General features: G+C 38.4%; 1 long non-coding RNA gene across 1 annotated transcript; it reads left to right on the top strand.

Moving 5' to 3' along the window:
- Positions 1-7,040: 7,040 nt before the first annotated feature.
- Positions 7,041-10,767, top strand: LOC141630540 (uncharacterized). The gene is made up of 4 exons (XR_012537512.1): positions 7,041-7,232; positions 7,332-7,399; positions 8,959-9,045; positions 10,519-10,767. It is a non-coding gene; the product is annotated as an uncharacterized LOC141630540 (long non-coding RNA).
- Positions 10,768-10,944: the final 177 nt, after the last annotated feature.

Here is a 10,944-nt window from a genome sequence, read left to right as displayed (position 1 = left end):
GTTCCGCGATAACCTAGGGTGTGTCCTAGGAATCGTTCCTTCGAGTCTGTTAAGCATTTCTCATTCCAATAAAAAGTTGCAGTTTCGTTTCCAAATTTGTCTTGTTTTCAATCCTCAATCATTCTAAAAGCATGATAAAATGCACAACACACTCAAAGGCATCCCTGGGGTAGAAATATGTCCCGTTTCAAAATGTAAGGTACACTAGGATCCTGTGTTTGATTCCTTTACCTATTCCATGTCTGGCGGTAGAAAACCTCCATCAAAACCAAATTTATGACAGGCTTTTAGATGATTCTAGGACAAACCCGGACTAGCTCCTTGTTTCCCTTATCGATGATGGAAGGTAAGCCTTTTCCCCAACAAAATCATCCCATCTCGAAGAGAGAAGATATCAACCCGTTCTAACAAGGAATTGTTAGTTCCTACCCAAATTAGTTGGCGAAGCCCAGTTTTCAAGGTGTATCCATTTATGACTAAGAGAATGAATAGAAGATCATTTTCAAAGAGAGAAAAAAGATGAAAAAGAATAAAGAATGAGAAAAAGAGAAAAATTGGAAAAATGAAAAAAAAAATGAAAAAAAAAAAGAAAAATGAAAAAAGATGAAAGAAAAAGAAAAAAAGAAAAAAGATGTTGAAGTTATTGCGGAATGCTTTTTGGTTGAATGTCGAAGTTATGGAAGCCAGAAGTCAAGTCAAGTACCCATAGGAGGTTCAATGGGCGAAGCCCAAAAGCGTAAGTAGTGACCTCTTTACCCTCTAAGTCCTTCCTGAGACAGTTACAAAGGGATAGTCGGGAATTTTGAGAATTATTCCGCTTGTGTTGTTACACCCAGCCTTTAGGGTCCAGACATGGAAATTTGAACCCACATCATTTTTCAACCCATTTGCACTCGTGGTTTATCAAACCCGAGACACCCATTCCAACCACATCAGCAGCCATAGCCCTTGGCCGTAGCACCACGAAACAAACCTTCAGAATGATGGTTAACCATTCCAACTTGTTATTACCAAGCTCCACATCCCAAAATATCCAAGCCTTTTACACCTAACCCCGGACACGGGATTTAACAGTACCTTACGGGCTAGAATGGGATACGACATGATACCTTAGGTGAAACCTTTGAGTGTGTACACACAATCAAAATGCCAAGTTTATGCACCTTGATCGAACTACGTCGGATTTGATTTCGCTCCACGCGAATACGTAGGCAGTCCTTCAGAATAAGGGATTCATTCCACTCATCAAGCAAGTTGTCATCTTGTCGGTTTCTTACGGGTCTTAACCAAGTCCAAATGAAGCCACCTTTGTTTGAGTCGGTCTTAGCACTCGATGTAGGCTAGGATGAGGATATAGGTTCGGATGAATAGTATCGAGTCTCGGAATGAGCTTTATCTAACGGTGTGGGCAAAGATGCTGAGTCACATAGACGTGGGTTTGTGTTGGGAACAGAAAATATGAAAAACCCGCTGAAAAGAAAGAAGGCGTGGAAGAAAAATATTAAAAGCCCGCTGAAAAGAAAGAAGGCGGTGGCAAGAAATGATGAAAACTCGCTGAAAAGAAAGAAGGCGATGAGAAGAGTGACAGAATGTTCCCAACAAAAGTCATGTGTGATGTCTAAGTGTTCTCATAAAATCAGTCTGTGTTTAGTGTCTGGGCGAAGCCAACGTTGTTGCTCCGTGAGTTTAATCCACCTTGTCAATGCCAAGTGATCTTGATTCCCATGTGCCCTTGGGAGCACGCCCATACCATACGATATCTCTGTCTCAAGTCCGATGGCCTTGTGATTCCCATTTGCCATCTTTTGGCGCCAGAACGGCCAATTTACATTTCTACCCTCAACAAGTCAATATTTGAATTAAAACCCGGGCACACTTGCGGTTTTATTTTCCTTTTTTGTTTTACGGTAGCGGGCTACGCCCACGTTATTTACGGGTCATACAGAGTGTCTGAGTCGTATTTCGTGCTCACCCATCAAGGTTCGATTTCAAAAACTTCAAAATGCCGAAAATTTCAAATTTTCAAAATTCCAAAAACTTTTTGCGAATTATGGATAGATGATCCAAGTAGTGGAATCTTTTCGGGTCGATGACCCCAATCCTTCGAAATTCAAAAATTCAAATTCAATTCTCGGGTCGATGACCCAATCATTTAAACATTTTCAAATTCAATTTTCGGGTCGATGACCCAATCTTTCAACATTTTCAAATTCAATTTTCGGGTCGATGACCCAATCATTCAAAATTTTCAAATTCAATTTTCGGGTAGATGACCCAATCATTCAAAATTTTCAAATTCAATTTTCGGGTCGATGACCCAGTATTTCAAATGGTCCAATTCCAGGATCGATGATCCAAATGTGCTTATGTGATGATTATTGCTAGTACGTTTTTGTGTTTCAAATATAGCAGGATATGCTTCAACTGGGGGCTCTAAAGTCTTCGACTTTAGAGCCATTGCAAATCGGGGCTCTGCCGTAGGCTTCGAGACCATTATCAAGATGTAAAGGATGACATCCACCAAGAATTCAATTCAATACAAGAGTATGAAATGGAAGAATTCCGTAGCTGAAAGCAAATGATGAAAGCGGCGGCAACCTCCTTGGAAAGTCCCGTCCCATTTGGGCACTGCCAAACAGATGATAAGCTTTGGGCAAATGTCAACAGATGATGAATTTTGGACAAATGCCAGCAGATGATAAACTTTGGGCATGTGTCAGCAGTTGCCGAACTACGACGCGGGTTTGATTCCGTCAGAAACGGATACGTAGGCGCCTAAGGATAAGACTCAATCCACCATACATGCAGGTTTATGGGTCGATGACCAACGATGACAACTTGACACAACAGAAGCAAGAGGCAATCCCCAACGAAGTTTCAGGTATGATCTCTTCTTATGGCTGGCGAGCTTATATAGGCAAGTCTAATCGACTATAAACGACCCGCAGAATCCTCAGGTCGAGAGGGACCTGGGGTATACTTTGAATTTCGCCTTGTCCAAGCCTCAGTCAAAGTGGGGGCTCTGTAGATACCCGTATCCGTCGATATTGGAATTTATAGAGAACCCGACAAACACCCGATGATGATAGGACACATGTATTCTTTAGTTGTCATTGTCATTATTTGGGTTCGTTTTAGGATGTAGAATGAGCGTTGTCGACGGAGTATTTTAATTTAAATGATATTTAAATTAAGGCCTTTTTTTTGGTGATTTCAATTTATTTTATTTTATTTTGAATTTATTTTCTCAAAGTTTATTTTATTGAAAATAAAATAAATAATTGATTTGAAAAATCATTTTATGAGTATATTTGGTTTGAAAAATCATTTATTTTAATGTGTTATTTGATTTGAAAAATCGATTTGAAAATCGAAAAGAACTCGTTTTGAACATGTGTTTTTGAGCTCGATTTTAGCTCGGTTTTTGAGCCCGTTTTCTTTACGAGTTGGCACGAATATCGAGTACACTAATCAACCTAAGCCACTACCCATCCAACCCCAGTTCGAACCCCATAACCACGGCCCAAATCATGCCCCAAACACCCCCCAACCAGCCCGCAAAACACGAAACAGCCCCCCTGTTTTGCAGCTCAATCCCGAGTCCAAAACCCGCTCCAAATACCACCAAAACCCGTGCCCATTAACCCTAACCCATACCCAAGTATCCTACCCATATTAACTTACCTTAACCACCAAGAAAACCTCCCAAACGAACCCTAGAAAACCCCCCAAAAGCTGCTGGACAGCAGCTATGCTCAGCCGAGCCCGTCTGCCTCTCCTCCCTTTTACCCTACTTTAACTCCTTATAAATACTCACCCTTCACCATACATTCATTCCTCTAAGTTCTACACACATCCTACCGTCACTCACAAGCTTTAAACCCCCAGAAACAAACCCTAATTGCCTCTCAAAAACCCTCCACAAAACCGACATCCAAACTGGAACAGTTTGTGTGTTCTCTTCGAAAAACAATTCGTTCCTCCTTCAAACCTCCATCAAAATTCGAGTTTCTTGTTCCTAATTAACCATACAACATCCATCTACACATTAGACAAAGATTTACGAGCCAAATTGCCCTTGAGAGTACACGAATTCCCTCGAAAAACAGAGTGTTATACACTCTGTTTTCGCGGCTTTTTCCTGTCTGTCCAGTTCTGTTTGTGCTCGTTTTTCGGGCCCAATAACTCAAAACGAGCAGGGATTGTTTTAAGATCTCTGTTTTCCTCTCTTTCTAGTTTTCAAAACATCTTTTAAATCGAATTTTCATCGTGAAACGAGAGAGAAATTGCTGTTTGAAAGTTGGTGTCCAGATTCGATAAAAACGTGTTGTTTGCTTTGTTTCTTCGTCGACGACGGCCTCTCGAGATAAAATCTACCATCGATTACGACCCAAGACGGTGTCAACGATACATGTAGGTTGAGGGTGCATCAAATCCTCTTCTTTCTCCCTTTTATTTCGTTTTTTATGTTTGTTTTTTATAGTTTGTTTTTGTTTGTTTATCGTTTTTTGTTTATCGATTGTTCTAATTAACTACGAAACTAGTTTAGTCCGAGTATGAGTTAAAGTACCACCATGAACACCCACGTTGACTTGAGATGGGAAAGAAACCGCTACATCAGTCGGTCGTACACCCCCGTCTCATTTACATATCCTCGTGTTCAAGGTAGGGCATTAATAAAACGAATTCTGACTTCGCTCTTCGCTTTTGACCCCTCTCTTCTCTCGTGTGATTCGACCTGCCCCTGGACCATTTACATGTTAGTATGACCTCTGATTGTTAACATATAACTCATTTAGATGACATTAGATCAATTTGATAACCTAATTAGACACATTAGGGTACATCGACGTAGCTTTAAAAATTAACTAACAATTCTGTAACTTAATTGAATGCATCTCTCTCTCTTTCACCTAATTTCTCGCTAGTATAAGAGTGCGTGATTAGCACCTTCTTATTAACACTCGATGAGTTAATTTAATTAGCAAATTTAACCTAATTGGACCCCTTTAGGCCGTGTAGAATGCGCGTTTGCAAGGTATCTTTTCAAATCGATCAACGTCGTTTCTAACTTGTTTTCTAGCCCGCTTTCGAACTTGTTTCGCAATCAATCGATCTAACTAATGAACCCGACCTAGGACTTAGGGTTGGACGTGGCTTTAGGCCGTGAGGCTTGGCCGTGTCCTTTGGTTTTTTTCTTGTTTCGTTTGTTTTGCAACGTTCGTTCTTTATTTGTTTTGTCGCTTGTAATTTATCGTTTGTTCATCGAGTTGTAATTTTCAAGTTAGTTTTCTTTTATCGAGTCAAAACCTCTTTCAAAAACCTTAGTCTTGTTTGGTTAGACGGTTGTACCCCAATGCAAGTGAGAGCGTAGTAAATCGCATGTTGTTTAAAGCAACATGGCCCGGTTTATGCTAATGCATGCTTTGGTGTATGGCCCTATGTCTAATTCGATAAGATTAAGCGAAAGCACGCATTATGAGGAGTGACCCAAGGCCGTGAGTCATGTAAGCCGTGGGCCACCCCTTTGTGCACGTTTTCCTAGGCCGAATGGCCATGTGTCGGGTATGGTGTCGTATATAGCGTTGTATTTTAGATCGAGTTTTATCTTTAATTTATCGTTGTGTCGGCATGAAATGCCTGGGTTGTAATAGGGTAGATCCCAACGGCTCCCCCATTTCCCTTAAGCCTTGCTTGCTTTGTATGTTGTTAGATCAATCAACCCACATGCTAAATTACAACTTTGACAAAGTTAGTTTAGTTGCATCTAAAACGACATAGAAATTGTTGTCACATGTTAGGGTTTTAAAACGATGTTTGCATATCATATATCATAGTAGCTATGACCTTGTTTGAACTCCGACACTTGACTTAGTAGAGGCCGTTATCGACGGGCGGGGTTAGGTGTCCTTGTGGGCTTCCTAACACGTACCCTCACCCCTTACTCAAGATCTATGGTTTGTGGATCCGTCTAAATACCATTGGATTACGAGAGTCATTCAAATCGAGTGATATAGGGTACAAGTCTTTATCTTTAATCACTCGTAGTCGATTGGCTTTATGCTTTTCGATGAAAGGTGTAAAGTTGACTTGAACGGTTCCAAGTTCCCATAAAACTTGGTGGCGACTCTAATTTGTCTTAATTCGATTCGAAGGAACCTCGAGTCGATTATGCCTAGTGTGGATCCCGCGGACGCAGTTCCCGAGGGCCTTGTCCACACCATTAGTTCTCCTTGAGAATTCATGACGGTTCCTTAAGGCTTACCAATGACTCTCATATGGGTTAGCTTGTTATCGACTCTTCATGCTCCAATCATGTGATTCATCTAGGACAGGTGCATTATGGCATACATGATAATACTAATGGCGGAAACATTGGTAATTGATTTCATGTAGACAACAGTTCTTAGGTTCAATTGTATAATCATAACTGTAACACCCCGTATTTTATTAAGTTGAATAAAATTCTTTTAATTGCTATTTTGAATTAAATTACATCATTTAACGATTTATATATATATGCTTAGCTAATTAATTAATTTCATCATAATTCGATATGTTAATTTTAATAATAATTAATAAGTTTATTTAAAGTTAGTTCGAGTTTACTGAAGTTAGTTCGGATTTATTTATTTAATAATTTCCGTTTCCTTACGAGTCCTTATGAAAGTTGTTTTAAGTGAACCCGAGATGGATTTTGGGAACAAAACCGTCCAATTAGCTATTTTGAGCTTATTTCACTAAATTAGCAATTTTTATTAATATCCGTTAGTTTCGTAAAAATCGCTAATAATTCCGATTCAAGCTGATATCGTATTATTTCCGTTAACTAGCTGAGTTTATTTTATTTTCACTCATTAAATTTTTTTATTATTAATTCCGTTTTATTACTGAAACTTTTACTAAAAACCGATTTTTATTAACTCGAGACGGTTTTAAAAACGAACGAAATTACTTAACGATGAAGAAACGTACGTATAATTAGAAGCTAGCAAGCTAGCTGGTGTCTCATTATTATTATTATTATTATTATTATTATTAGTACACCCCGTCACTTTCCCCTTTCAATTCTACCTTTCCTCTTTCGTTTTACCAGCAACAACAACAAACCAACAAACTCCATCACCATCCATTTTTCGTCACTTTAAAACCTCAGATCCCGGCCCATTTCTCAACCAAATTCCGTAATTTTTGTACCATTCTCTTCCCCTTTCCTTCCTTCTCCTTTTAAGGTAAGAAAGTCTCCTTTTTGTAGTGGTTTCGTCTTTCGCCGTCTTATAAAAGTGTCGTCTTTTAGCTTCTTTATTCCTATTTCTTGCCCTTTTATGAAGGATTCGAAGACCCGGGGTGAGGCTCGTGCCTTGTGGACCGTTTATTCGAAGAATAAGGGGCGTTTAAGGTAACACGATTCTACCGATCCTAATACTCTTATCATTATTCGGGGTTGTATGTTTTATTTGCTAATTGATTTGTACGGGTTTATATGCCGAGATTTCTTATTTATGTTGTCTTACGTATAATACTAATAGTCTATGTTTCTTTTATTAATTTATTACTGGTGAGATGGGATAAGAGTATATAATTCAAATTGTTAGCATGGCTAAGAAAATCTTTTGGGAATGATCCAATACTTGAGGCAGTAGGTAATGAATAATGCTTGGTGAGTAAGATTGTGAAAATTGGACAACGATCAGGGTATTTATTTACAAAGTTCTAGTGTACGCAAGGCTTGGGAGACTTAGATTCATCAACCACGAGAAGTGAAGAGCGATTGGAATATTGGGACTATTTTTGAGTCAGTCTTTGCAGGTACTTCGAACAGTTTTGGGGACGGGTTGTATGCGTTTCTAGGACTGTTTTGGGACGAGAATAAGGCTGTGTGTGGGTTCTGTTTTTGGGTGCAAAACTGTGTTGTTTAGGATTGCTCTCAGACGAGAAAGATATAGCGTTTGTAGGTGCCATTCACAGCTGTAATTAGTCCGGAGTGGGACAATTTCCATGATGAATATGGGTTAATTGTGGGACGGTCTTATGAGTTTTATGCGAGTTGTTTTGGGACTGCTTGAACGTGATTGAGTGGGATGTTTTGGGACAGTCAAGCATCGGTTTTATGTGGCTATTTTCCACCGATTAAGCATACGAGGAAGCTCTCGCATAGGAGTCCCCCACTGAGAATAATTGCCAGTCTTTATCTTGGCCGCATGCTAGTCTTAACATGAAATCTTTAATAGTTTAAGTGAGTTAAGCACAGGGGGAGTGTCTCAGGTGAATAATTTGGTAAAGGGCAGATGTGTACTAATGAGTGGCATAAGAACTTTGATGAGTAAAATGGCTTTGTTGAAACTATTCATCGGGCAATTTTCTATAGTAGTGGGATAGGAGAGAATGCACACATATCCGAGTTCTACCATTTCTGTCGAATGAGCTAAGGCCATAAACAACATCTATCTTACATTTGAGTCATTTATAATTAAATTCTTGTTTTGCCCTTTATAAATAATTTGTTTCCATTTTAATATGGGTCCAATTTAGTTAATTATGCCCTGTGAGTAATAAATTGTTTATCTTATATTTGGGTAATTTATAATCAAATTCTTGTTTTACTTTTTATAAATGGTCCGTATCCATTTACCTACATTTTATTCAAGTGACAAATATCATTCATTTACATATTGATTTGGTTGGACTCCCTTTGTTTCTTTGTTTGGGCTTATGGTGGTTCACATGTTGGGGGTATGAATGAGTCACTTGAGCTTTGTCACGTTTTATTCCGTAATTTCATATAACATAAATTTTTCATCGTCACTCATAATATTTTATTTAACCGGCATGTTAAATTATATAATGGAATATTTATTATTATAAGACAAGTTTGAGTTATTCGAATTATTTAAATCCCGTCTCATATTTTATATAAAGATAATTCGTTAATATCGTCCTTTCACATAATTATTTTAGGTGGCTCATATGTGGTTGAAGATGAAGAGTAATTTTGGGTTTTAGAAGCTTTCTCAAGTTTATTGTTTGTCTCTTTGCTAGCTTAAGGTAACTATTCCGAGTTACTCGACGAATAAATGTCACATTCTTTGTTTTCTTGTATGATATTGTGAATGTTATTTGAGTAGTTTATTTTACATGAAAATATGAGTCAAATTCATGCCTTTTGTAAGTACAAGTTCACATATTAGTATGGAAATGAATTTTATAGCAATAATTGCCATGTTTTGTTGATTGTGCCGAAAACTGAGCCTTAGTCCCTTTGACTGATGCGATGTCAGTTAATTGAGTGATTGGTCAGCCGCAATTTGACCCGTACCTGCGCAGGGGCTGGGGTTGCGGGTAAAAATTCGGTTGAATGAATTAGATAATCGGCCTTTTTCTTGTTTTAGGCCATTTATTATATCTCTATTTCACATGTGTAGTTAATTGAATTTAAATAGCTTCTTATTTAGTTAGTTGAATTTTAATAGCTTCTTATTTTGTAGAAATGGCCCTAGTTTCCCTTAAAGCCTTTTATATTGTTATAATTGCTAGGATTGGAAATTAGTATTGAATACTTATTGAGGAACTGTTGGGATTGTATCTTTGTAAATAGACATTTATATAGCCTTTCACATGATAGAATATTAGATTTTATGTTGGTAAGTAGGACTTTTTGCCCTCTTAAGGTTAAGTGGGTGTCTTACTTGACTTGTGTGGTGAGTCTTGGGTGGTGTGGGCTAAAATATTCAAGCTGGGACTAGCTGTGACTAGGTCCTAGGTGAGTATTTCGGCCTTCATCATAGATAGGTCTTTATAGTCTTTGACGAGTATATGTTCACTGCTTGATAGCCTTTGTGTTCCTGACTAGTGGATGTTTATCCAAGTTGGGGCATGACCTCAGGTACTTATTTTGATAGTATGGGGTCAGCTTAAGTACTAGCCGACCCTTCGGTGGTGTCCTTAGGGTACTCACTTCACTTTGTTTTAAAAAAAGTTGTGAGTCTTGGGTGCGGTGTTGTGTATCCGCATGTCTAGGTCTCTTGATTTTAGGCTAGGGTTGTGTTGTCTCTTGGCCATGTTTTCTTAATAGTAACCGCTGAGCCAAGATACCGGTTCGATTACCTTCCCTACCTCGTGGTATAGACTTGAGTTACAAAGTGACTATTGACCGTACTAAGAACTTATGCCTGTCTTTGATATATTGCCCTTTCTTGTATGGTGATTCTATGAATCATAGAAGGTGAGATGCAAGCCGGCTATGGTTGATAGAGTTTGGATTCCTGGATGTTATGTGATTCACATGATAGTGTAGTATGAGTCGGTCTAGTATTCACATGCTAGGACTATGTGTTGTTATATTGTTGTTCACATGATAAGCACGATTGTCTAGCATCTATATGCTAAGGCATTGTGTGATTCGTATTCATATTCTTATGTTTACATGTTATATTAATTATGACATTTCGTGGCTGGGAGAACTCGGAGTTACTCCCCACTGACTGTGGCTTTCGTATTTGTATAAAATGCGAATGACAGGTAGGTGATGCATATATGGGGTACATGGACGAGCTAGCGAGCAAAGTAACCTTGGGACCTAGACTGGTTTCCTTTTATTGTGACCCTTAAACCCTTTTTATGTCATATACATTTTAGGGATATATGTCTCCCTCTTTACATTTGGTTGTATAATTTGCTATTCGCGACTTTAGCGATGGTTAGGTTATGAAACTTCTAGTTAGACCTTGTATGTTTGACACCTTCCAATTTGGATATCTTTATAACAGGTTCAGGTTTTAAAAATTACAGGTTTTTACCCCTTTGAACCTATTACAAACATATCCTGTCAGTTTTTCTGTAAAATTACGTGTTTACTTTTCCGCTATAAATGAGGGTGTCACAATAACTATATGATAATTCAATTTTCATCAATATGAATAACCTACTTAACTGGTTGATCCCTTT

This window comes from Silene latifolia, chromosome 2 (genome assembly GCF_048544455.1).
Source record: "Silene latifolia isolate original U9 population chromosome 2, ASM4854445v1, whole genome shotgun sequence".
Lineage (NCBI taxonomy): Eukaryota > Viridiplantae > Streptophyta > Magnoliopsida > Caryophyllales > Caryophyllaceae > Silene > Silene latifolia.
The sequence above is the reverse complement of the archived record's forward strand: the minus strand, read 5'-3'. Positions and strand labels throughout refer to the sequence as shown.